We start from the raw sequence: 23,328 nt of genomic DNA, 5'->3' as shown, positions 1-23,328 counted from the left end.
CGATTAAGCGTCCGACTTCAGCTCAGGTCATGATCTCGCAGTTAGGGAGGTTGAGCCCCCGTCGGGCTCTGTGCTGACAGCTCAGAGCCTGGAGCCTGCTTCGGATTCTGTCTCTCCCTCTCTGCCCTGCCCCTGCTTGCACTGTCTCTCTGTCTCTCAAGAATACATAAATATATTTTTTTTAATGTCTGTTCATCTTGAGAGAGTGAGCTGCGGAGGGGCAGAGAGAGGAAGAAACCCAAACAAGCTCCTTGCTGTCAGCACAGAGCCCAACGCAGGGCGTGATCTCTGGAACCATGAGGTCATGATCTGAGCAGAAATCGGGAGTCAAGACGCTTAACCGACTGAGCCACCCAGGCGCCCCCCACCCCCAGTTGGTTTTCAACCACTGAATCAACATGGTCATTTCAGGGACCGTTACCCTCTTTTCTCTACTCACACATGTGCAAACTTTGTGTGAACATTTCCATCATTGAAAGAGTTACAAACCTGAAAAACAATCGTGGGACGATCTGGAAGGCACAGGCTCAGACTGGTGCTGAGGCCACCACTCCCCAGGGCGGGGGGTGGGGCGTCCCCTCTACTAGACTCACCTTTCCAGTCGCCTTACAATCAGGGTGGAAAATTAAGTTTTCTCTAAAGAAAAAGCTTTCTTCCTGACTTTTCTCCATCTTCCGGACTGTCTAAGCAGCCAGGGTCATCCGGACATCCAGTCACTGCCTGTGTGATGTCAGACACGAGGGGAAAATTACTACGTGTTACTTAGGGTGGGCTACGGATTTTGAGGCCACGGGCAGTGTGGTCGTGGCTGAGAACTGCTGTCCCAGAAGGGAGGCTGCAGCCTGGACTCTATTCCCCCAGCCCCTCCTTTGACCCGGGAGTGTCCTTGGCCTTGTCCCCAGGGTCTGAGCCTCCTTCCTGTGACTCTTCCTGGCTGGGGCAGGGAGGCCTGGGACCTGCTGCGAGGACAGCGGCCCTGGCTGATTTGTCCCCAGGCATCTGCGCGGGGTTTTCCGGTTTGGGACAGTGTAACCTGGAATCACGGCAGTGCCTGTTGCTGGCGGATGAGAAAGATAACCACAGACAGAAGAACCTACGAAGAAGTCTAAGTGTTCTCTCCCGGGCCTGACTGCCGGGCGCCTTTATCCTCTAGGACTTCGTCAGTTTACATTTTTGCCCTTCAGAATGTGAGTTGGCCGTTTTGGCTAAGATTGAGCGCAAAGAGGTGCAGCGACCACGGCAAACGTAAAAGCGGGAAACACTGAACGCAGGCGAACTGGCTTTGGTGTGCAACACTGGCAATGTTTCGGTCTACAAGCAACAAGATCAACTGTTCTGGGCTGTGTGCGCACGCAGGGGCGTCCTGGTTCTAGTGCGAGCACACCCACCAGTCCTGCCGCTTGCACACCGGCAGGTGACCGAGGCTGGGCAGGTCAACAACCTGCTGGAAACGGTCCTCCTGGGGAGGCTTCACTCGTCCTTGAGAAGGGGCCCTGGGCCTCCTGGTGGGATGACGGCCCTTGCCACTAACCCTCTCATCAAAGGGCTGTAACCTGCACATCTTCCCCTTATTCACGACGTGAAATTTATTCTTGAGAAACCACTGTGAACATTTCACACACGACTTGAAACCCCTGATAAAACACGTAGTGGCAAAACCACGATTAGGCACTACCAACTTGTATAGGACTCGCTCTAGGACAAAACCCTATCCTCCCCCAGCTGCGTGGCCTGGGATGCCTCGGATCGGAGCCCAAGAGCCCACCGCCAGACATGGTGGAGGCGCCAGCGTCACCTAGCAGCCGGTGCCCACGCCCAACATGCAGGGCTGGGTGCAGCTGGGGGCAACTGGGGGCAGCCGGCGTTCCCTGCGCCCGGAGTTGCTGGGAGGGTCCCCGGCGCCCTCCCGCCCCGGCCCCCAGCTCCCCTAGCGCTCGCGCCCCTAGCACCCCCAGCACGCCCGGTGCCCGCCCCCACAGCCCCCGGGGCCCTGTCGCCTCCGAGTAGCCTGACAGGTGCCCCTGCTGTCGCTTGGAGCACGTGACCACCAGCCGACGACCCGGCGAGCGCCGCCCCGCGCCTGCGGCAGCCGACCCACCGGAAGACAACGGCGCGGGCGCTTCTGCGCCGTCGCCCCCGATTGGCCGCGTCCGGGTCACGTGGCCGCGCCCCTCCTCTGGAGGGTGGCGGTCCGGGGTCCGAGCGCCGCCTCTGCGGTGGCTGGTGCGAGGGTGGCGTTGTCCCCCTCCTCCTCCGAGAAATGCACCTGCAGTCCCCCGGGTGTTCGCAGCCTGCGCTGCTGGCGCCGGTTCGAGCCGAGCGTTCTTCCCTCGAAACAGCGGCCAACCGCGGTCAGAACGACCCGTTCGAGGTCAGAGTGTCCGTCTCCCGAGCGTCGGTCTGACCCAGAGGAGGTGCTTGGGCCGCTGGGCTTCGAGCCCATCCTCACCGGGCTCACTCCCCCCGCCCTCCCTACGCGGGGAGGGGCCCAGGGGGCCAGGGGAGTGGTGCCGACCGACTGCAGCCCCGAGCGCGGCAATTAGCCCTTCTTCCTGGGGGAGGGGGGAGCCGGGAGCCGAGGCCACACCCTGCACCTCCAAGTGCGGCCCGGACCGCGGGCACTTAGCCCCTCCTCCTCCGGGGTGCCCCGCCCGTCGAGGCCTCGCCCCGCACCTCCGACTGCAGTCGCCCGCCCCGGACGCCGCCCTCGGCAGAGCCGCAGGGCCCCCTCCCCCACACCCCCTCCGCGCTCCGCTGCGGGGAGTCCACCTGCTGCCCGCCGCAGCCTCCCGGGTGGGAAGCACACCCCTCGGGGACCTGGGGTGGGAGGAGGAGGCCGGGAGTGCCCTTCCTTCCCTCTTCACCACACCCTGCTGCTGCTTCCGAATGAGCCTCTTAACGAACGGGCGGGTCCCAGGGCCGGCATCATCGGGAGAGCACAGGATGAGCCCGATGCGTCCTGTGTCGCTAGAAGGGAAGGAGGAGCTCACCAACCGATATGGGGTGTGCAAGGGCTCAGGAGCCAGCCCGGAGGAGCTCCCGGCGGCCCAGGCTGGAGCAATAATGAGCACAGAGGTAGTGCTGTTGGACGATAACTGTTTTCGTAGCTGAACACCCACGAGTCCATAGCGCTATAAAGAAACAGCAGCCAAGTCGGTGAGGGAGAAGGGAAGGCCCTTTCCTGTAGAAATATCACAAGAGATGTAGTAGGGGTGAGGGAAGCCGGGGAGCGACTCGAGGCAGACGCCACCATGGTGCCTCCGCCGTGGCGGTCACCGCGAGATCGGAGGGTGCTAAGATCAGCGAGCAGAAGCTGAACTGCTTCACATCTCTCCCCCAAGACGTTTGCCGATTAACGGGAACAAATAGTGACTTCACAGTGGAGAAACTTGATCGACGCCCCGCAGCCAGGTGATGAAGCCACGGCATAGTCCCTGATGTAGTAACGCGTTGAGAAAGGCCCAACATCACTTCTGTGGTTTTCTCGCCAGGATCCTGGGAACAGGTCCGAGAAATACAGCAAGACATTGTTCAGCGGAACAGAGTGCTCTCCCAAAGGGCCACGCTCCCGGCAGATAAGGCAGTCCTCAGGAGCTGTCCCAGATTGGAGCTGTGTGAGGAGCATGACAGCCAAAGGCGACGTGGGGCTCTGGACTGGCCCAGACCGGGAAGAGTGCGTTAGTGGAGAACATGAAATCTGAATCAAGTCCGGAGTCAGTTGACAGTGTGCGCCACGGACTGAATATTCACGTTTTCCCCAAACTTGGCCTTCGAAACCTAATCCCCAGTGTGATGGTGCCTGGAGGCGGGACCTGGGGGAGGTGCTGAGGTCCTAAGAAATGGAGCCCTCCTGAATGTGACCCGCGCCCTCATAGAAGAGCCTAGAGAACCAGCGTGTCCCTTCTGCCACGCGAGGACGCCGAGAGAAGACAGCTGTCTGTGAACCAAGAGGCGGGCTCTCGCCAGGCACCAACCTGCCGAAGCCTTGGCTTTGGACTCCAGCCTCCAGGACCGTGGGAAGTACACGCTTGTCGTTCTGACTCCCCAGCCTGTGTTATTTTGTTCCGGCAGCCCCACCAGACCGAGACAGTACTGCACCAGAATTAGCTACCTGGTAGCTTTGATATTTATGCCATAGATCTGTAAGGCGTTAACGGTGGGAAAAGCTGGGCAAAGCATTTGCGAATTGTCTGCGCTTTGTTTTGCTTTGTTTTGTTTGCCAGATTCAGGTGGGCCAGGGTGAATTCATCCTTCTCCTGGGCTGGGGGAGCAAGGGGAGTCCACGTCCGGGCTGCCCTCGTGTCCCGGAATGGGGCGAGCTGATGGGAAGCTCGGGTGGATGCCCTTCATGGGCTCTCGGGTGCCCAACCTGCCTTTACCGGCTTGGCGAGTACGGATGTGTCCGGCAGGGACAAGCTCGGCAGATTGGAGAGCGGCGAGGAGCCCAGGTTGGGGGGCTTATGGATGAGCAGGAGGAAGGTGGCAGGAGGCGAGCTTGGACAGATGGCCAGCGTGTCATGGGGGCCACATCAGGTGAGGTTAGAGAAGGAATCCTCATCCACCCCTTCACATCTCCCACCTCCATTTAGTACGGTTTGAGTATCCTTTTGGGTTTTTCTCAATTACCTGTGTAGCATTATGTCCTGTTTCCTACTTAAGGCTCTGTATCTGGTCCAGCAGCTTGGATGGTTTCTGCGTCCTCTCCCACCACAGAAGAGAGGGATCCCACCCTCCCCTCGGCCTCCCATGCCTCCACCGCCTCCTGGCTCACGTCACCTATGCTTTTGCCTGGACATTGTCCAGGTTGCTGCTTATCATTAGACGAGATTGTGTTGCTTGTGGGCTGATGCCAAAGTCTAGAAGTCAATCAGCGATATTTTCCCTTTATGGCTGCTGTATGAGTTTTATTTCTTGAACAACCTTTTGAACGAGCATTTTCTCTCTTAATGCCCGATGGCCTTAAGGAAAATGATTACATTCCATGAATAGCCCAAGATGTTGCCATAGTTTTCTTTGGGCCATATTTGCACAGCTCATGGTTACAGCTTTTCATTTTATTTATTGAGTTTCTGATTGCCTTTATTTTTTCTCATTTTCTAAAGAGCGTGCCTTCGTCATACCATCACGTTGACACGGCCTCTCATGCTAGATCTTGCCCCAGATGCCCGCCTTCTCCCCTGGAGTGGTCAGTGCCAGAGCTCTCCAGCCTCTTTGCTGTCCAGGCCTGCTGCCCGGCCATCACTGTGGACATCACCCCACGAGCCCCCGGACTGGCCCGCTGCTCAGCTGGTCCCATGCTTCCCCTGTTCTCGGCGTCCTCGGTTCTCTGACATACGTTACAAGCAGGTCCTCGGAAAGGGGAGTCTTTGCGCGCTAAGAAGGCCTTCAATTTGCCATCCTAGGGGACGTAGACTTGTAGATCCCAAGTCTCCCCTCAAATTGTGAAGGCGCAGCTCTGTTAGTGTCTTGCTGTTGACAGTTTGATGACGCTTCCTTTGTAAGAGTCATGAGTTCAATTTCTGGATGCTTTTAACATTCTTCTTTATCCCTAATGTTCTGTCTCAGTCGGTTGGGCGTCCGACTTGGGCTCAGGTCATGATCTCACGGTTCGTGGGTTCAAGCCCCGCGTCGGGCTCTGTGCCGACAGCTCGGGGCCTGGAGCCCGCTTCCGATTCTGTGTCTCCCTCTCTCTGCCCCTCCCCTGCCTGCGCTCTCTCAAAAATAAACATTACAAAATATTTCCTGGCATAGTTTTTCCAAGGGTGTGTGTCCATGCAAACAAATAGGCCCAGGGTCCATTTGTTGTACAGAACCCATCTGCCTCATGTGGGTCAGTCCGCCCCCCCACCGCCTTCCAGAACCCAGAGTCAGATAACATTGTGTCCAGCAGAAGCATCATGTAACACGTATGCATCGAAATTTTTCTAATGGCTGCGATAGGGGAAAAAAGGAAATGGAGGAAATTCATTTGGATAACATACTTTATTTCACCCAGACCCAGTATATAAAAAAATTATCTCACTAGTCAACCTAAAATAGAATGAGTTATTTTACATTCTTTTCTTCATACTGAGTCTTTTCAAATCTGACGTGTGTTTACACACACAGCACGTCTCTCTGACGACCGATAGGACTTTCAACCATCGTGGTTCACCCGGAACCACCGGGGTTCTGGCTCTGAGCGTCCTACACCCCAGGAAGGCCAGCCGGGGGTTCAAAGAGCGCCAGCGTTCCTCAAAGGGTCTGGAAGGTTGGGGGGGAAAGTACAAAAGCTTGACCACGTGGTGGGCGTGAGCAGCTCGTCTTTGACTTTGGCCGTGGGTTGCCGCAGGGGTGTCTTAAGGTGGTATCAGGTTGTCCTCCCATAATGGGTTTTTCCTCCCGTTTTCGCTACAACACAGCTTGCCTGCGAAATGGAAAAATAATAAAAACTGAAAAGCGGCCGCCACCTGCAGCGGCTGTGGCCCCACTGCGGCCTGAGGGACACCCTTGTGCCCCATCAGAGGCAAGCCTCGCTTCTCTCCCATCTGGCTCCCGGGTCGCCGTGTGCAGGCAGCCCTCTCTCCTCTGGACCGGTTCAAGTCCCCAAGCAGGTGGTGGTACAATCTGTGGGGGAATTTCATCCACAGGCAGAATCTGGGGAAGGCTGCTTTCCAGATGGTTCGTGATGGTTCACATGCAGTCTACCCCCTTCACCGTTTTCTTTTTTTTAATTTTTTTTTTAACGTTTATTTATTTTTGAGACAGAGAGAGACAGAGCATGAACAGGGGAGGGTCAGAGAGAGGGAGACACAGAATCTGAAACAGGCTCCAGGCTCTGAGCTGTCAGCACAGAGCCCGACGCGGGGCTCGAACTCACGGACCGCGAGATCATGACCTGAGCCGAAGTCGGCCGCTTAACCGACTGAGCCACCCAGGCGCCCCCCCCTTCACCGTTTTTAAGTGGGTCGTTCAGTGGTATTGTGCGGCCGCCGCCACCGTCCATGTCCAAAGCGCTTTCGCTCTTTGCAGAACAAACCCTGTCCCCGTTAAACACGCCTGCCCCCACCGCCTACTCCGTCTTTGTGAGTCTGAAGACCCCGGGACCCCACGGAAGCACAATATACTACAGCGTCTGTCTTACCTCACCGAGCGCCACCCATGTGGTGGCAGGTTTCCTCTCTAAGGCTGACATTCTGTGTGCACGGGCCACATTTTGTTCATCCGCTCGCTTGTCAGTGGATACTTGGGTGGCTCCCACGTCCTGGCCGTTGGGAACCACGCTGCTGTGAACGTGGGCCGAAAGCATTTCTTCGAGTCCTTCGTTCCGTTCTTCTGGTCACGTACCCGGCCGTGGAATCGCTGGGTCACCCGGGAATCCGTTTAAGTTTCTGAGGAGCTGCCAGACTGTTTCACAGCGATGGCACCATTTTGCCTTCTCATAAACTGGTTAATTTTACATTATGTGAATTTCACCTCAATTAAAAGAAAAGTTAAAAGGGGGGAGTTGCTCAAGGCCGGGATACGGACTCGGGCTTTTCCTCTGAGTGACCTGAGAGCCACGGGTGGTCGTGAAGGGAGAGGTCATGGGACCAAGAAGGGTCTGACGGCTAAGCCGGAGCAGGGACACCGGCTGGGAGGCTCCTGTGGTAATCTGAGCAAAGAGCGGTAGTGGCTTGGGTCAGGGTCATGGCCACAGAGAGGGGACGCGGTCCGACTCTGCATCTGTCCGCAAGGTAGAGGGGAACCTGAGAAGAGGTGGATTGTAGGTGATCGGACGTCTGCAGCCAGAGGTCAGGGATGGTTCCCATCTGGAGACACGAATCTTGGCACCCTCAGCCGACGACGTGTTGAAAGGAATGCGCGTTGGACAGAAATACGACGTCCAGGGATGGGCATCGAGGGGTTGGAGGGATGAGGAGGCTCGAAGAAGCCGAGGAGGAGCCGGAGAGCCAGGGGATGCGTGGAGCGGGGTTGGGGCGGAGCACGATCCAGATGGGGCTGCCGCCAAGCACTGGCTTCCGTGAGGCAGAGGTCGGCGGTGGCCTCAGCAGAAGCAAGGAGGGCTCCAGAGAGAGCAAGAGGAGGCTGGGGGAGCGGATCGTTCCTCCAAGGAGAGGAACGAGGAGGCAGGCAGAGGAGGGCCTGGGACGGTTTTTGAGTTTTGTGGTTCGGTTTTTCGGATGCGAGCGAAAGGACGGGGGAGGGGTACAAGATGTCCCTCAGCAGGTTTATGAAACACACGTGGTGGGGTGATCAGTGTGCCCACCAGACCCCGAACATGACTTCATTTGGAATAAGGGTCTTTTCGGATCTAATTGCAGTAAGAGTCTCGTGATGGGGTCACCCTGGGTTAGGGTGGGCTCTAAGCCCACTGACGGGTGACCTTACAGGAGGAGAAAGGCAGAAAAGGACACTCACACGGGGAAAGAGCCGGAGGCAGGAGACCACAGCAAGGACGGCAGGAGCCTCCAGAAGCTGGAGAGACACGGAGAGACCCTCCCCACTTACGCACAGCAGCCTGGAAGAGCCTCCCTCACGAGGCTCCTTGCAGCCCTTGGCTGGTGCTGTTAGGGACGCAGGGTCAATAAAACAGAGAGAACCCCTTGTCGACAGTGAGCGCACCCCTACGCAGATCTTGGAATTCTGCAATTTGGGAAAGCTGGCCCGGAGCGGGACGGCCACAGCTGTCTGTCTCGTTCCTTCTAGGCATCCCTACGTTGTTCGCGTGTGAAACCACGCCAGGGCCTGGGAGCCACCGTTGCCGGCCGCAGGGCACAGTCACAGGCAGCAGAGGCCAGCAGGTCCTTTGTGGATGACACCCCCCCCCCCCCCCCCGGCCCAAGGAGGACCCAGAAGCAGCAGGGGCAGGAACCAGCGCAAGAGGGGAAATTGTTCCCCCTCTCCGGGCGGGCGCTGCCCCTGGTAACTTTCCTAACCCGGCTCCCGGCCAGCCCCGCCCCCTGATCTCACGTTGGCCCTCGGAGCCGGGCTTGGGTTTCTGACCCCGGCTTTCCTCCTCCTCTCTCGGGAGTCAGGTTCTGTTTACAAGGCTTTCCTCCTCCTCTCCCTGGAGTCAGGTTCTGTTTACAACTGAAAGCAACCGTGCCAAACTGGAGGCAGGAGCTCCCGGAGGAAAGAGAACTGTTCCCTCCGCGGTCGTTGCCCTCCGTCTGCTTCCCTGGCCTCGAGCTGAGACCGTGAGCAGCCGTGTCACCGCCCTGTTTCCCCTCCGGCCGGGCTGTGACCAGCAGCAGCGGGGAGGCGGGCATCGCAGGCACCGGCAGTTTGGGAGCGTGGTGGATGGGCTGGCAGCCCACCAGGCTGTTTGCTTCCCAGCAGAGAAGCAGACCCTGGCTGCCCTTTGTGGGGAGGCCCCCCAGACCCTCCCGCCTGCCTCTCCTGGTCCCTCCCTTACGCGGAGGCCTCCAGCACCCCCAGGGGCAAGGTCCTCTCCGGTGTGGAGACCAGGCCGTGGGCTCTGGGTGCAGAGGCCACTTGAGTCATGCTCCTGAAAGCCCTTGTCTTCACGCACATGGTACGTGACAACCAGGAGTGTCCCTTGGCCTGGTGAGCCCAGGGTGTAAGGTGACGCCTCGGGCCTGCAGAACGATGGGGTTTCGGAGGTGAGCGACCCACCTGCCCACAAGCCCACGACGTGGGTCCTGAGGCCGTCCCCAGACTCCAGCCTGTCTGCTCCAGAGCTGACCCTAGGTTCCATCCCATGTACTTCCTGCTGTCACTGCTGTGTAGCAGTGGACATCCCTTCCTGGTCACCTCCAGAGGGCCGGCCACTGCAAACACTTTACCTCCATTCTCGCACAGACCCTGCAGGTACACATTATGAATCCTGTTGATAGGGGAGGCCCCTGGGGCTCAGAGAGGCCGAGGACTTTGGCCCGGGCCACACAGCTCCAGCTGGCTGACTCAGGGTGGGTGTGAGGCCGGAGCCGCCGGTCCCCCCAACCCACACTCCCCCCGCTTAGCCCTTGGGGGAGAATAACAACCTACAATCTTCCACCCTTCGCACCTCTCACGACTTTATTCCGCACCTGTGGGTTAGGGCAAAATGGGTTTTTGAGTGGCGTGAAATTATTTTGAAAAAATCATGTTTAGTTCCAAAAAACGGGAAAGTATCAGAGAAAGTTTGATTTTGTTGCTTCTCTACCTTGACTGAAATCTGGCGGGTTTTTCTCCATTAACTCTTTGGAATTTATGTGGTTGTAAATAAATAAATTATACTTGTATTCACTCATAGGATACACAAACATACTGAACTCATTTGTTTCTATGATACATGTAGATATTTACCTGATATATAAATGTACTGTTTGTAAACATAGTCTGTATTTAGTCATGTTTTAATAACTTCTCTAAATGCAATATAATAACTTTTTTTTAAGTAGGGTTCACATCCAGTGCAGGGTCCCACATGGGGCTTGAACCCAGGGCTCTGAGATCAAGCCCTGCATGAGCTGAGACCAAGAGTCAGACGCTGAACCAGCTGAGTCACCCAGACGCCCCTTGAAATAATGACTCTTTTTTTTTTTAATGTTTGTTTATTTTTGAGAGAGAGAGAGAGAGAGACAGAATGTGAGCAGGGGAGGGGCAGAGAGAGAGGGAGACACAGAATTCAAGGGCTCCAGGCTCCAAGCTGTCAGCACAGAGCCCAATGCGGGGCTGGAACTCATGAACCGTGAGATCATGACCTGAGCTGAAGTCGGACGCTTAACCGACTGAGCCCCCCAGGCACCCTGAAATAATAATTCTTAATAGAACACATAACCACATTAAGTCAAACATTTATTATGAAGATAGCTGTGTCTAAAATTGGCAATGTGTCGTCTCTGCACCGAGAGGCCCCACTTGTGGGTAATGCGCTAGCGAAGCTTCTGCACGAGACACACCCTAGGAGGGGACTGAACACCCACCACTACGAGAACATCAGGTCAGATTTATTCTGTCCTCAGTGTGGAATACGACACATCCGGCATCAGGGATGGAGTCGAGCCCTCGAAATCAAGGGGTTCCATCTCAAATCCTAACGTGGAGGGCTCGCTGAGCAGAGCAGGGCACGCACTGGTGCTCCAGGTGCACGGATACCCAGGGCTGTGCGTCCTTACAGGTATCTGCTCGTGTGCGGGAGGAACAGCCACTGCTGATCTGTCCGCCAGCCTCCTAGCTGAGGGAAGACATTGAGGGCTGAGAAGGGGACAGGGCATGAGAAGGGGACGTTAGCCCTATGAATCATCTATCTATCATCTATCTATCCATCCATCCATCCATCTTCTCCTTACCTAGTTATTTATCTACCATCAATCTGTGTAACGTCCCCCACCTCCCCATCAAGTGTGGAAGGAGGTGGTAATTAAACCCTCCTCCATGGCCATCATCGTTGAACCCTTCTCATTTTACCCATTTGTTCTCCGTATCCTTCCCTACTCCATTGCCACCCCCGTCCCCATAGGCATCTGTACCGTATACTTGGTGTCTGTCTTTCTTGTTGCCAGTGTCCTCATTAGACATACAGCACTGTTTGGGTGTGTTTTCGCTTACCTAAATGGTGTCCCGCTGCGGGAAGGAGTCAGTATGTGTTAGTCTGGGTTCTCCAGAGAAACGGAACCAGTGGGAGACACATCATGTACGCGAGGTACGCACCCACAGGACATCTGGATGTATGTACCATATATAACAAGTTTATGTGTCTATATGTGTGTGTGTGTGTGTGTGTGTATAAATATATGAAATTGTCACGTGATTATGGAGGCTCAGACATCCGGTGGCTGGAGACCCAGGGGGCCGATGCTGTGAGCTCCAGTCTGAGTCTGATCCAAAGGCAGGAGAAGACTGATGTCCCAGCTCAAGGACAGGCAGGCAGAGACAATCCTTTCTCCCTCTGCCTTGTGCTCTATCCCGGCCACAGTGGATTGGACGAGGCCCACCCACACTGGAGGGGGCCATCTGCCCTATCAGTCTGCTGAATCAAATGTTTATCTCATGTGGAAACACTCTCACAGACATGCCCAGAATAATCTGTGAGCAAATATCTGGGCCCCCGGTGGCCAGTCCAGCTGACACATAAAATTAACCAGCACACCATCTTCCCAGTTCGCCTAGGCCGATCCAGGTTGTTGCCCCACTGGGCCAGGGCCCCCCGGTCTGCCAGGGTGTCGGGGTCTGCACGACCAGAGGTGTCCTCCCTGCCCCGCTCAACACGGCCAGTGCCCATCTACCCACTGCCGAGTATAGCTTTTCGTTCCTCCCTAGGGTGTCAGGATGGGTGTCTCGGAAGGGAGGGCCTGCTCAGGTCCCCTTCCCACGGGTCTGGGGCAGGGTGTGAGGTCACAGGGCGCAAGCATCCCTGTGCCCCCGACCTGCGCACCAGCGCTTGGTGGTACCCACCCTCTGCTGCCCGCTGGACGGAGGTGCAGAGGGAAGAAGTTACTTACTTCCATTTGCATTCTTTGGATCACAAGTGAACTCAAGCATCTTATCTTTTTTTTTTTTAATGTTTCATTTATTTTTAAGACAGAGACACAGAGCATGAGTGGGGAGGGGCAGAGAGGGAGGGAGACAACAGAATCCGAAGCAGGCTCCAGGCTCTGAGCTGTCAGCACAGAGCCCAATGTGGGGCTCGAACTCACATACTGCGAGATCATGACCCGAGCTGAAGTCAGGCACCTAACCGATTGAGTCACCCAGGCACCCAGACACTTTTAAAATTTCTAAAACTTTTGAGTTAATTGTGCAAAATACAGATAACATCAAGTAGGAAGAGAAAAGCAATCTCAGACGCCCCTACTTGGACAGAATTACAGCTGTCGGTTTTCTGTGCCGTGTGTGCGTGAGCCACGGAGTCCCACGGCCCATGCGTGTTACGGTGAACCGCTCGTCGCTTCCTAAGTGCGTTTCAAGTCCTGGCCTCTGCATTTACGTGACACCGTAAGGCGCTCTTTTTCAAGAACTAGCTTTGTTCCTGGACTTGTGTCTTCCTCCCATGATTTAAGTCTACAACGTCACGTTCCAGTCAAGTTCTCTCATTGTGATCTCACACTGACTGTCACTTGAAGAATTCTTTCCTTTTCTTTCCACCTGGAAGCCAGTGTCCACACGTACTCTGCTTCCTTGAACAGTGAGTGAAGGCCTCTCTGTCTTTAACTCCCACCTCAGGGCGCTGGCACCTGCACTTTTCTCTGCCCAGAATGTTCTCTCCCAAGTTCTCTGCTCGTTCCCTCCCTTTGGGTCTCAAGTGTCACCGCCACATTTAAATTTGTAGGCCCCCCACATCCTAGCCCTGAGTCTGCTTTGTTTTCTTCCAAGGTGCTCACCACATTCCCAGACCACAGAAACACTCGGTGCTGTTCCCGCATAGCTCTGCCCCCTGGAACACGGGGACAGAGAATTTGCACCTCCGCTCCTGCTACAGTACCTGGCACCCAGCAGACATGCGTTCAATCAGTGCAATCCCAGTAAGGAGGACACAGAGGACTGAGGAACTGTCCAGGAGAGAGTGTGCTGGGTTTGGGGTAAAGGGATCACCAATCGGCTGGGCGAGTGGGGAAGGTCTAGTGGAGTAGGTGGCCAACAGCGAGAGGGAAGGGGGGCAAACAAGGCAAGTCATGCAAGGGCCCCCATCGCCCCGACGGTGCTCATAGAGGAGTCTCTCCTTTCTCAGGCCTTGTCTCGAGAGGCTGGACTAGCGTCCTCCAGGGTATTCGTCATGGTGCTGACCCGCCTCGCACAGCTATGGTAACAGATGGATTCTTTGAAACCGGTTCCCTGGTACATTCCGGTCGCAGCCAGTTCAGTCCAGACGCAGCAACACAGGCCAGATGGAAGCCCGTAAGGGTGGTGAGGGTCGCAGGAAGGGCTCCAGGTGTGGAAGCTGTTCCCCAGCTCAGGTGCTCACCTGAGTCGGCACCACTGGGTTCCTCCCTGATTTCTGCCTCTTTCCCCATCACTGATACTCCCCAGGTGGCAGAGACACGATACAGGGGAGGGGGGCTGTGGGTTTCCTCCCATCACTGTGTGTGCGCACGGGCGGTGGGCTTCGCGGAGAAGAGGCCACTGTCATCTCTGCTTCGACCGCTTCTCCCTTCGACCGCATCCCATCCTGCTCGGTTTCCCCTTTGCACGTGACTCTAGTAAGTGCCTCTGTTTCTATTGTTTTGGCCAAGGATATTTTGGCCCTCCTGCCCCCACCTCGAAACCAAAACGGCTACCTGTGCAGCTATCTGTGCACCTCTAAGGCGACCTGTGCGGCCAGCTGGGCTGGCCGCTCCTGCGCACGCGCGGGCGCGGACCCCCCCCCCCCCCCCCCCGAACTCCCCTTCAGGGAGTGAGCTCCGGGGTGAGCGCCCATCCGCGGCCCTGCAAGACGCGGCCTTAGCGCGCGGCTCGGAGCGGAGAGGCGAGTACTCGCTCCGGCCTTCCCCCCCCCCGCCAGTCTGTCTTCCCTTCCGTAGAGGGGGGCGGAGGGTCCCTTCCGGCGCCGCCCGGACAGCGGGCAGAAGTGGACCGGGAGGCACGGGGCGGGGCGCCATCGCGGCCCCCAGCTCCGCGGGGCCGGGACAGGACTAGGGAGTCGGGCGACCGTAGCGGCCCCCCTTCCCCGCGGCCGCGCTCCCGCCTCCGCTCCACGGCCCCCGCGACGTAAGGCCCCTCCCGCCGTACGGCGCGGCGCTTCGAAGCCCCGCCCACTTCTCCGCCTCGGGGACCCGGCCTCAGCTTCCGATAGGCCAGGCCCCTGGATAGGCCGCCTCCTCATTGACCGAGGAGCTTCAGGCGGCGCGCTCGAGATTGGTGGAAGTCCGTGTCGCTCCCGCCCCGCCTCCGGGCGCGGCGCGCGATTGGCTGGCGTCCGCAAGGTCTCCTCTCGGGATCGAGTCTGGGCGGCGCGGACCAGGCCCCGGGCGGCAGCAGAGGCGCCCGGCGGAGGTGGCTGTGGCGCGAGGCAGGTGAGCTCCTGGGTGGGGGTGGAGGGCCGGGGCCCGGCGAGGCCGGCTGCGGGCACAGGACTGGCGCCAAGGCGTCCCTCAACGCGGGCGGGAGCGGCGGGCAGGCGGCGACCGGCGCGGGCCGAGCCTCGGGCCCCGCCTGGGCGGCCAACGGCCGCCGCCCCCTCCTCAGCCCTGAGCGTCCCCGCACCTGGCCCGGGTTCGGAGCAGGCCTGGCTCGGGGCGTCCCCTCCGCCCGACGTCAGTGGCGTGCCGGGGTCCCGGCGGGGCGCTGGGGACGCGTGCGCGTCCGAAAGCCTCTGTCGCCGCCGCCCCCCGCCCACCCTGGGTGCTCCCGCCCCCCGCCCCGGGTACACCCGGGCGACCTCCCCCCCCCCCCCCACGCATCGTGGATCCCCGCTCCCGCCCACACACCTGGGTGATCTGGCACCCTCGACCCCCCCTACACCCGTGCGCCCCCGACCCCAGCCCTCCCCCCACACACACCCCCGGGCGCCCCCGTACCCCGCCTGCCCCCGCACCCGCCTCATTCGGGCGCCCCTCACCTCTCTCCCCCCTCTCACTCGTCCGGTTCCCGGCCTCGGGGTGCTCGGCCTCCCAGGAGTCCTGGGTTGGGTCGAGGGGCTGCCCTGCGTGTCCGGCTCGGGACGCCTCCCTTTTCCTGCTCTGCGGCCCGCAGACAGAACGCACCTGTGCTGCCGGGCGGGGCCGTCACCCCACGTCGCAGTCGCGAGCCCCAGGCCCGGTCCCCGGTCCCCGGTCCCCGGCCGCAGGGAACAGCCTCCGGGTAGCCGGGTTGCTGCCGCGCTGCCGCTGTTGGTGGGCAGGGCTCCCCAGCGCCTCCCTCGCTCGGCTGCGTGCCCGTGCCCCTAACCCCACGTCGGAAAGGCTCGGCTCGGCTCGTGGGCGTTTTCTGAGCTTCCGGGGCTGCTGCCCAGGTGGGAGCTGCCCCGGGGCCTGGGTTTACACGCCGTTTGTGCCCCCGGACGCCTCGGCCCGGAACCTTGGGTTTGGGTTTGTTTTCATCCATTTTGGTTTATACAGTTATTCCAAGTCGGGAAACTCATGATGCTTGGTTAGTTCTGGGGTATTTCCCCAGATTAGTTCCTCTGACAAGTTTCTCCTCTTTATCTTGTTTCAGTTTTCTTTTTTCTGTGTGTTTTAGAAATACTGTTACTTGGGCATTGGACCTCTTGGACCTTATTTCTACTCAGAAATAAAATCTTTATCTTTCCCATTTTTTCCATTTTTGTCTTTCTGTTTCACTTTGTCGGCGATTTCCTCAATCTTCCCCTAACTCTTTTATTTGGCATTTTATTTTGGCCACCATATTTAACATTTTTTTCAGTGTTCTATTTATTTTTGAGGGAGGGAGAAAGAGTGCAAGTGGGGGAGGGGGGGAGAGGGAGACACAGAATCCAAAGCAGGATCCAGGCTCTGAGTTGTCAGCACAGAGCCGGTCGCGGGGCTCGAACCCACGAACTGCAAGATCGTGACCTGGGCCGAAGTCAGAAGCCCAACCGACTGAGCCACCCAGGCGCCCCTTGGCCAACATATTTTCAATTTCCCAGAGCTTTTTTCCTCTAAAACTTAGTGACACACTTACTTTGTAAATGTGGTAGCACCTCATCATCTCCCTCTGTAACCTTTGCAGAGGTTTGCTCGCTCTGGTATATCTTGGCCGAAATGTTGGGTGATCCCGAAGAGAGTGCGGTCCCGCACGGTCCTTTGGAGGTTCTGTGCACCTGCTTTGGTCTTAGGGCTGTTGGCTGATAGCAGTTGGCTTTCGTATCTTTAGGTCCTTTTAATGGGCTTTTTATATTCTCAAAGAAGGGCTTTCCAGCCTCTCGCCTTGTTTTCAAAGTTGGCCGGGAGAGTGTGGCTGTGGCCTCCAAAAACTAGTAAGGAAGTGCTCACTCCTCTCCCTCTTCAGGAAGACATCCTGGAACTTGAGTTTTCCTCCTACCCTCTGGTGTAGAGCACCCTTGGTTTTTATCCTCCCGTCTTTTTTATGGGAAGGTAGGAAGGGACTTGACGCCTAGTAGCTAACTGCTCCTTTTTTTTTTTTTTTAATTGTGGTAGGACGCTTAACACAGAATTTGCCACTTGAATCTGTACAGCTCAGTGGCATTGAGCGCCGTGCACAGTCGTCACCACTGTCTGGTTTCACAACTGCTTGTTCTGCACCCTCCGGGGGAGCCCCCAACCTGGTAGCAGGCACATCCCCGCTGCCCACTGCTTCCGAGCTCTGGCGTCTGCTAATCTGTTTCCTGCCTACAGATGGATTTGTGTATTCTGGATTTTTTATATACACGGGTTCATCTGATATGTGATCTTTTGTGTCTGCTTTCTTGCCCTTAGCATAAATTTTTCAAGGTTTATCCGTGTTGTATAATGTGTCAGTACTTCGTGCCTCTTTGTGCCTGCATAATATTCCACAGCACGAATGTACCACGTTTCCCATCCATTCATCAGTGAGTGGACATTTGAGTTGTTTTCATTTCTTATTATGAATGATGCTCCGGAGAACATCTGTACTCAAGTTTTTGTTTGAGTACTTGTTTTCAGTCTTCTGGGTATGTATCTAGGAGTGGAGTTGTTGGGTCATATGGTGGTTCTATTTAACGTGTAGAGGAACCACCAAACTGTTTTCCACGGTTGCTGCACCATTTTACATTGCCACCAACTCTGTGTAAGGGTTCCAGTCTCTCCATATCCTCTCCTGACTTGTAATCTTCTGTTTTTGCTTTGTTCTGTTTCTAATGGTCTTCCTAGTAGATGTGAAGTGAGGTCTCATTTTGATTTGCATTTACCTAATGACTGATGAGCATCTTTTCACGTGCTGGTTGGCCATTTGTGTATCTTCTTTGGAGAAATGTGTGTTCAGTTTCTTTGCCGATTCTTTATCTTTTCTGGACGAAGTCCAGTTCATCCATTGTTTTTTGTTGTTGTTGCTTATGTGTTTGGTGTCATATCTAAGAAACCATTTCAAATCCACGATCATGAAGATTTACCCCTATTTTTCACTTAAGAGTCTTAAAGTTTAAGGCTTCTATGCCTTCCATCGGTCTTGAGTAAATTTCTGTATGTGCTGTGAGGTGGGGGTCCAGCTTCATTCTTTTGCATGTGGATGTCCATTTGTCTTAGCATCACCGTTGAAAACTCTGTTCTTTGATTTGGTATCCTTGTAGAAAATCAGTTGACCATAAATGTATGGATGTGTTTTCTGGACTCTCAATTCTGTGCTGTTAGTCTACATATCTATCCTTATGCAAGGAACAACACTGTTTTGTAGTGCATTTTGAGATCGGGAAGTGGGAGTCCTTCAACTTTGTTATTCATTTTCAAGATTGTTTTTGGCTGTTTGGGGGTCCGTCGCAGTTCCATATGAAGTTACAGATTAGTTTTACCGTATTTGCAAAAGCAGACCGTTGGGGTTTGATAGAGATTGCATTGAATCTGTAGATCTCTTAGGAGTGTGTTTCTGTGTTTCAAAATACTAACTCTTCCAGTCTACAAACAAGTACTGTCTTTCCATGTATTTTTCTTCCATTGAGCAGTGTTTTATAATTTACAGCATGCCAGTCTTGTCCTTTTTTGGTCAAGTTTATTTCTAAATGTGTTGTTCTTTTTGATGCTGTTGTGAGAGGAGTATTTTTCTTGATTTCATTTCCAGATCGCTCATTGTTCGTTTGTAGAAATACAACCGATTTTTGTGTGTTGATTGTGTATCCTGCAACCTTGCTGAATTTGTTAGTTTTTATAGTTTTTTGGAAGTTTTTTAAGAGTTTCCATACATGAGACCGTGTCATCTGTGAATGGAGATAGCTTTGCTTCTTCCTTTTCAATTTGATGCCTTTTGTTTCTTGTTCTTGCCCGATTGCTCTGGCTGGAGTTCCAGTACAATGTTGAATAGCAGTGGTGGAAGCGGGCATCCTTGTCTTGTTGATCTTAGGGGAGAACTTTCAGTCTTTTACCATAGAGTATAACGTTAGCGGTGGGTTTAAGTAAATGCATTTTATCAGGTTGGGGAAATTCCCTTCCGTTCCTAGTTTGTTGAACATTTTTATCATGAAAGAATGTTGCATTTTGACAAGCCCTTTTCCTGCACAATCACGTGGTTTTGTCTGACTGCTTCTTAAACAGACTTCCAGCGTTTGATTCTTCCTGTATTTTTGGTTCTTTTCTACACACTCACTTGTAGATGTACGCAGGTGCCACTGTCTTAACCATTTGGGGGTTCCATGATGACAATCGCGTTATTTCTCCATGTTCCTCATTGTAAGCTTATGATCCAGCTTTTTATGGCATAGGTGTGTTTTCATTTATCCCTTTGCTTTCTAGTTTCCAGGTTCTTGCTATTTATTGTGTTCTCCTCCTTTGTTTTGCTCCGTGGATATATGCCTTTAGGAGATATGCCTTTTTAGGAGGGGTGTGCCATCTTTCTTCAGTGCATCATTTAAAACATTTTTTTATTTTATATTTTGGGGAGAGAGAGTGTGTGTGTGTGCAAGCTGGGGAGAGTGCGTGTGTGCCCAATGAGCGATCTGGGCAGAAGGAGAGAGAGAAAAAGAGAGAGAGAGAGAATCCCAAGCAGACTCCCCACTCCCAACGTGGGGCTCAAGCCCACAACCCTGGGATCATGACCTGAGCCGAAATCAAGAGTCAGACATTCAACCAACCCAGCCACCCAGGTGCCCTCCCCCCTCCCCCCCCCCCCCCCCCCCCCCCGTGCACCATTTTAAACTGGAAATTCTTGGGTGACCTATTTTCAGAGAAAGCTGGCATTTGATGGAGTGTCTGCTCATAACCATTGTTTTCTGGTCTGAATTTATGACGGTCAGATGGTCTCCAGATTCTGAAAATAGAGCCAGTTTGAATTTGCTAACAGTATAAATGCCAGACGACATTTTTGAGAGAAGTGACGGGGGCTGAAAGTTGCATCTTTCAGCTTTGCAGCTCCCGTCCTCGCCTAAATACTTCAGGGTGAGGCAAGAGCCCAGGGAATTGCAGTGACCGTGAGGCCCACTGCTGGTTCAGGTGCGGCGGTCTTGAGGACACCACAGGAAGGAGCGTCCACATCTGGGTTCACAGGGCGGGCGGGAACAAGACACTGATGGTGTCCCAGCAGGAGTGACGTGGGACTTGAGGTGCTGCTGCACCTCTCAGTGGAATAGCTGTGCCCATTCTCTGTCTTCCTCCCCTCGGAACTCATTGCTGTTAGGGCTGCTCGCCCCTCTGGATTTCGTGTGGAGGAGTGTGGACCTGCTGATGTGCGTGTGAAACCGGTTCACTTCCACTGGACCCAAATGAACAGGGTTGGCAGAGGGGAACTTCTGCTGCTTATGATGCGTTGTTTGTCATAATCGTATGTTGTAGTCGGTTCTACTTCATTAAGTAACTTGTGTGATTATTAGGCGGTCTTGCGGTTTGAATCACATCTGTAATTAACCATGCTTGTTATTTGGGCGCGTCGTCTTTGGTTTAGTCACACGGGCACTCAGTGATTGGTCACTGGTTGCAAATTTTCGTTGAAGAGGTAACTATGTGACAGATGCTTTCTGATGTTTGTGCAGAATGAAAGCGCGGGTCCCAGATGTAAGGAGTGGGGAGAACACTCGGTATAGATCAGCGATTCCCAGCAGGGGGGAGAAGCCTCTCTGGGCACTTGAGTAGCTTCAAAACAAAGCGATGCTTTGCCTGGGTGCTTTTTTAGTCCTTGTCTTTATTTTGTTTGATCTTCAATTAATGTTATTAGAAGATGTGAGTTATATCTAGAATATGGAAAACAGATCTGTTGGATGGTGTCTTCACTTGTTGCTTATGCTGCAAACCTTTTCACTACCAGAAGACCCTCATTTTTAGCCTGGTGCTTCGCGGATGGGAGGACAGAGCATCAAAAGGGTCATTGAGAACTGTGTGTGTTAAGTGTTTACGTTCATGGCACAACTAAAATCCTATAATTGCTGTTGCCAATTACAGTTGGAAATAAAACAAAGCTGATACAGCTGTTTTGATCAGATGAGGAAACAGGAAAAGTGTTTTGAATGCATTGGGAAGAATGAGGTGGCCCAGGTATGCACGACCCTCCCTGTCCATGCACGTGTGTAGCTCTCGACTGTGGTTTTGCCAAGCACACTGATGAGCAGTGGAGAGACCACTGAGGGACTCGAGGATTTTCAGTCTAAAGGCATGCAGCAGTGAGTGCCCCACGATGCAGACACCTACAAAGGGTTCATTGGCTCAGAGAGTTCAGGGTTGAGGTGGAGGGAAAGACCCATTAATAGGTAGTTATTACAGTTTCTGTCAAGTGAGGGCTGCTGGGGAGCACTAAAGCTAGCATCTAACTGGGACATGGGTGTTGGGAGCTCCAGGAGAGCTTTCTGGAGGCGGTGTCTCAGCTCTGAACTCCAAGGATGAGTAGAAGGTAGCCAGGAGCATTTGGGGTGGAAAGAGCCCAAGGGAATGAGGACGAGGAATCAGGAGGACATCCCAGACGAGGGAAGAGTGTAGGAACAGTGTGTAAATGGGATAAGGAGAGGAGGGTTGTCTTGAGTCCAGGCTTTCAGTGAGGCTGCCCTGTGGATTGCTGGCAGATGGAGAGGGGAAGTGGGGCGTCTGGGTGGAGGGTTCTGTGCATTCAGTCTCTTACGTCTTGTGTCTGGGTGCTAGGGAGCCAGGGTGGCATGTGAAGGCAGTGAGGTGGTTGATCTTTTTGTAGACAGACCATTCTGGCAGTATTCTGGCTTGAGGGGGCAGGTCTAGAGGGCGGAACTAGTCAGCAGTGCTTGCCGGAAGCCAGCAGGAGATGGCAAGCAGGGGGAGCAGGACTGAAGAGGGGGTGAGCCACTGGAAGGAGAGAAGCAGGCTGGTGGGTGATCTGGACAGCCTGGATTTAGTTATTGCAGACCATCCTGATGGAAATGCTCAACACAAAGTAAAGTTGGATGCTTGCCTGACTTAGATACAAAGGAATTACGGGTTAGGTAAATCAAGTCAGAGTAATAGAATCCGTAACAGACTCTTCGTGTGTTCTTGGGTTGGGGGAGGCCTTTCTGAGCCCGATGGACATGAGAGTCAGGGAAGGACTGACAGCACAGCCCAGGTCACCGTAGGCCAGTTCATTGGCAAATGGGGACGTCCCAGGCCTGTGTGACGCGTATGGTTGACATCCTATAAAACAGTAAGAAAAAGGCAGACCTCTCAGTTGGGTCTTCCTCCCGTGTCACAGTGGCCGCACGCGGTCGGAGCTCCCAGTGGCGGCGCCATCGGGCGTGGTGGAGCCTGGGAAACGACCCCGGTTGCTGCTGTGGAAGTGACGCCTCGGGCAGGCCTGCTAACTGTGTTGGTTGTAAGGGGGTGTGGTGACTTCCGGGTGTGAAGCAACACAGGAAAGCTATGTTGTCGATGCCCTGAGGTCTCAGATGAAGGACTGTCTATGTTAACATGTACAGATAAGTGGCTTGACTTCGGGCTTTTGCTGAAACGTCATGATAATCCCAATGTGAGAGGAAGCGGGCTTGTTATTTAAAAAGAGCCCTTATCATCAAGAGCCCTTATCATCGGGAGATGTAAGGGGTGCAGAGAAGCAATCACCTTCTCTACAAGCCCAGAGCTGTGTTGACGAAAACAAACCCATCAGCCTAGTCTCTTCCTGTGTCTTACATTCCTCGCCAAGAGAAACTTGCCTTGGCTGAAAACTATCTCTCAGTGCAGACTTGTTGCTCCTGATGACTTTTATGGAGTCCTTCTACCCTGTGCCAGGCAACACGAGCAGGCTTGGGGCCGTCACTAGTCCACTCCTCGGGTGACACTCCCATTTGATGGCACCACGCAGGTGTAAGTGCACCGTCATTCCCCTTCGCTCTGGGGTCTCTCGGCTGAATTTCAGAGCCTGCTTCACAAATGAAGACCAGAAAAGCCTTTTTTTTTTTTTTTTAAATTGTACTTACTGGGTTAGTTGTTGAAATTACAAGACCAATACCTACTCTTTAAAAAAATTGTTGAGCAGAGCAGAAGAGTGTAAATGAAATGTAGGAAGTCCCATTCTCTATAATTTTACCATTAAGTTTAGTGGTGTCTTCTACAAGTTTAAAAAACATTGAAATACGTGTGTGTGTGTGTGTGTGTGTGGATATAGACAGTATGTACATACACATAACATTTAGCATTCTGTGAGGGCCTTTCAAGTATTTTTGTATTAGTCGTTTGTATCTGATTCACTATTTTCTTTTTAACAACCTTTTTTTAGTTTTTAAATGTTTGTATTTGAGAGAGAGCGCTAGTAAAGGAGGGGCAGAGAGAGAGGGAGACACAGAATCAGAAGGCTGAAGGCTCTGAACTGTCAGCACAGAGCCCTATAAGGGGCTCAAACTCACAAGCTGCGAGATCG

The 23,328-nt window shown here is 54.4% G+C and overlaps 1 protein-coding gene and 1 long non-coding RNA gene across 19 annotated transcripts in view; both read left to right on the top strand.

The window, feature by feature from the left end:
* Positions 1-2,016: 2,016 nt before the first annotated feature.
* LOC128313688 (uncharacterized) lies at positions 2,017-4,679 on the top strand. The gene is made up of 2 exons (XR_008294710.1): positions 2,017-3,411; positions 3,492-4,679. It is a non-coding gene; the product is annotated as an uncharacterized LOC128313688 (long non-coding RNA).
* Positions 4,680-14,782: 10,103 nt separating this feature from the next.
* SUN1 (Sad1 and UNC84 domain containing 1) overlaps positions 14,783-23,328 on the top strand; it is a 52,981-nt gene continuing 44,435 nt past the window's right edge. For 16 of the 18 annotated variants that reach the window (XM_053213794.1, XM_027042432.2, XM_027042429.2 and 13 more), the window contains exon 1: positions 14,804-14,936. The gene's annotated coding sequence lies outside the window, so the exon portion shown is untranslated. Of the gene's footprint in view, positions 14,937-23,328 lie in introns of all 18 variants that reach the window. The other 2 variants (XM_027042423.2, XM_027042424.2) reach the window with 2 other exon arrangements.

Source organism: Acinonyx jubatus, chromosome E3 (assembly GCF_027475565.1).
Source record: "Acinonyx jubatus isolate Ajub_Pintada_27869175 chromosome E3, VMU_Ajub_asm_v1.0, whole genome shotgun sequence".
Taxonomy (NCBI): domain Eukaryota; kingdom Metazoa; phylum Chordata; class Mammalia; order Carnivora; family Felidae; genus Acinonyx; species Acinonyx jubatus.
This window is presented reverse-complemented; position numbering and strand designations above follow the sequence as displayed.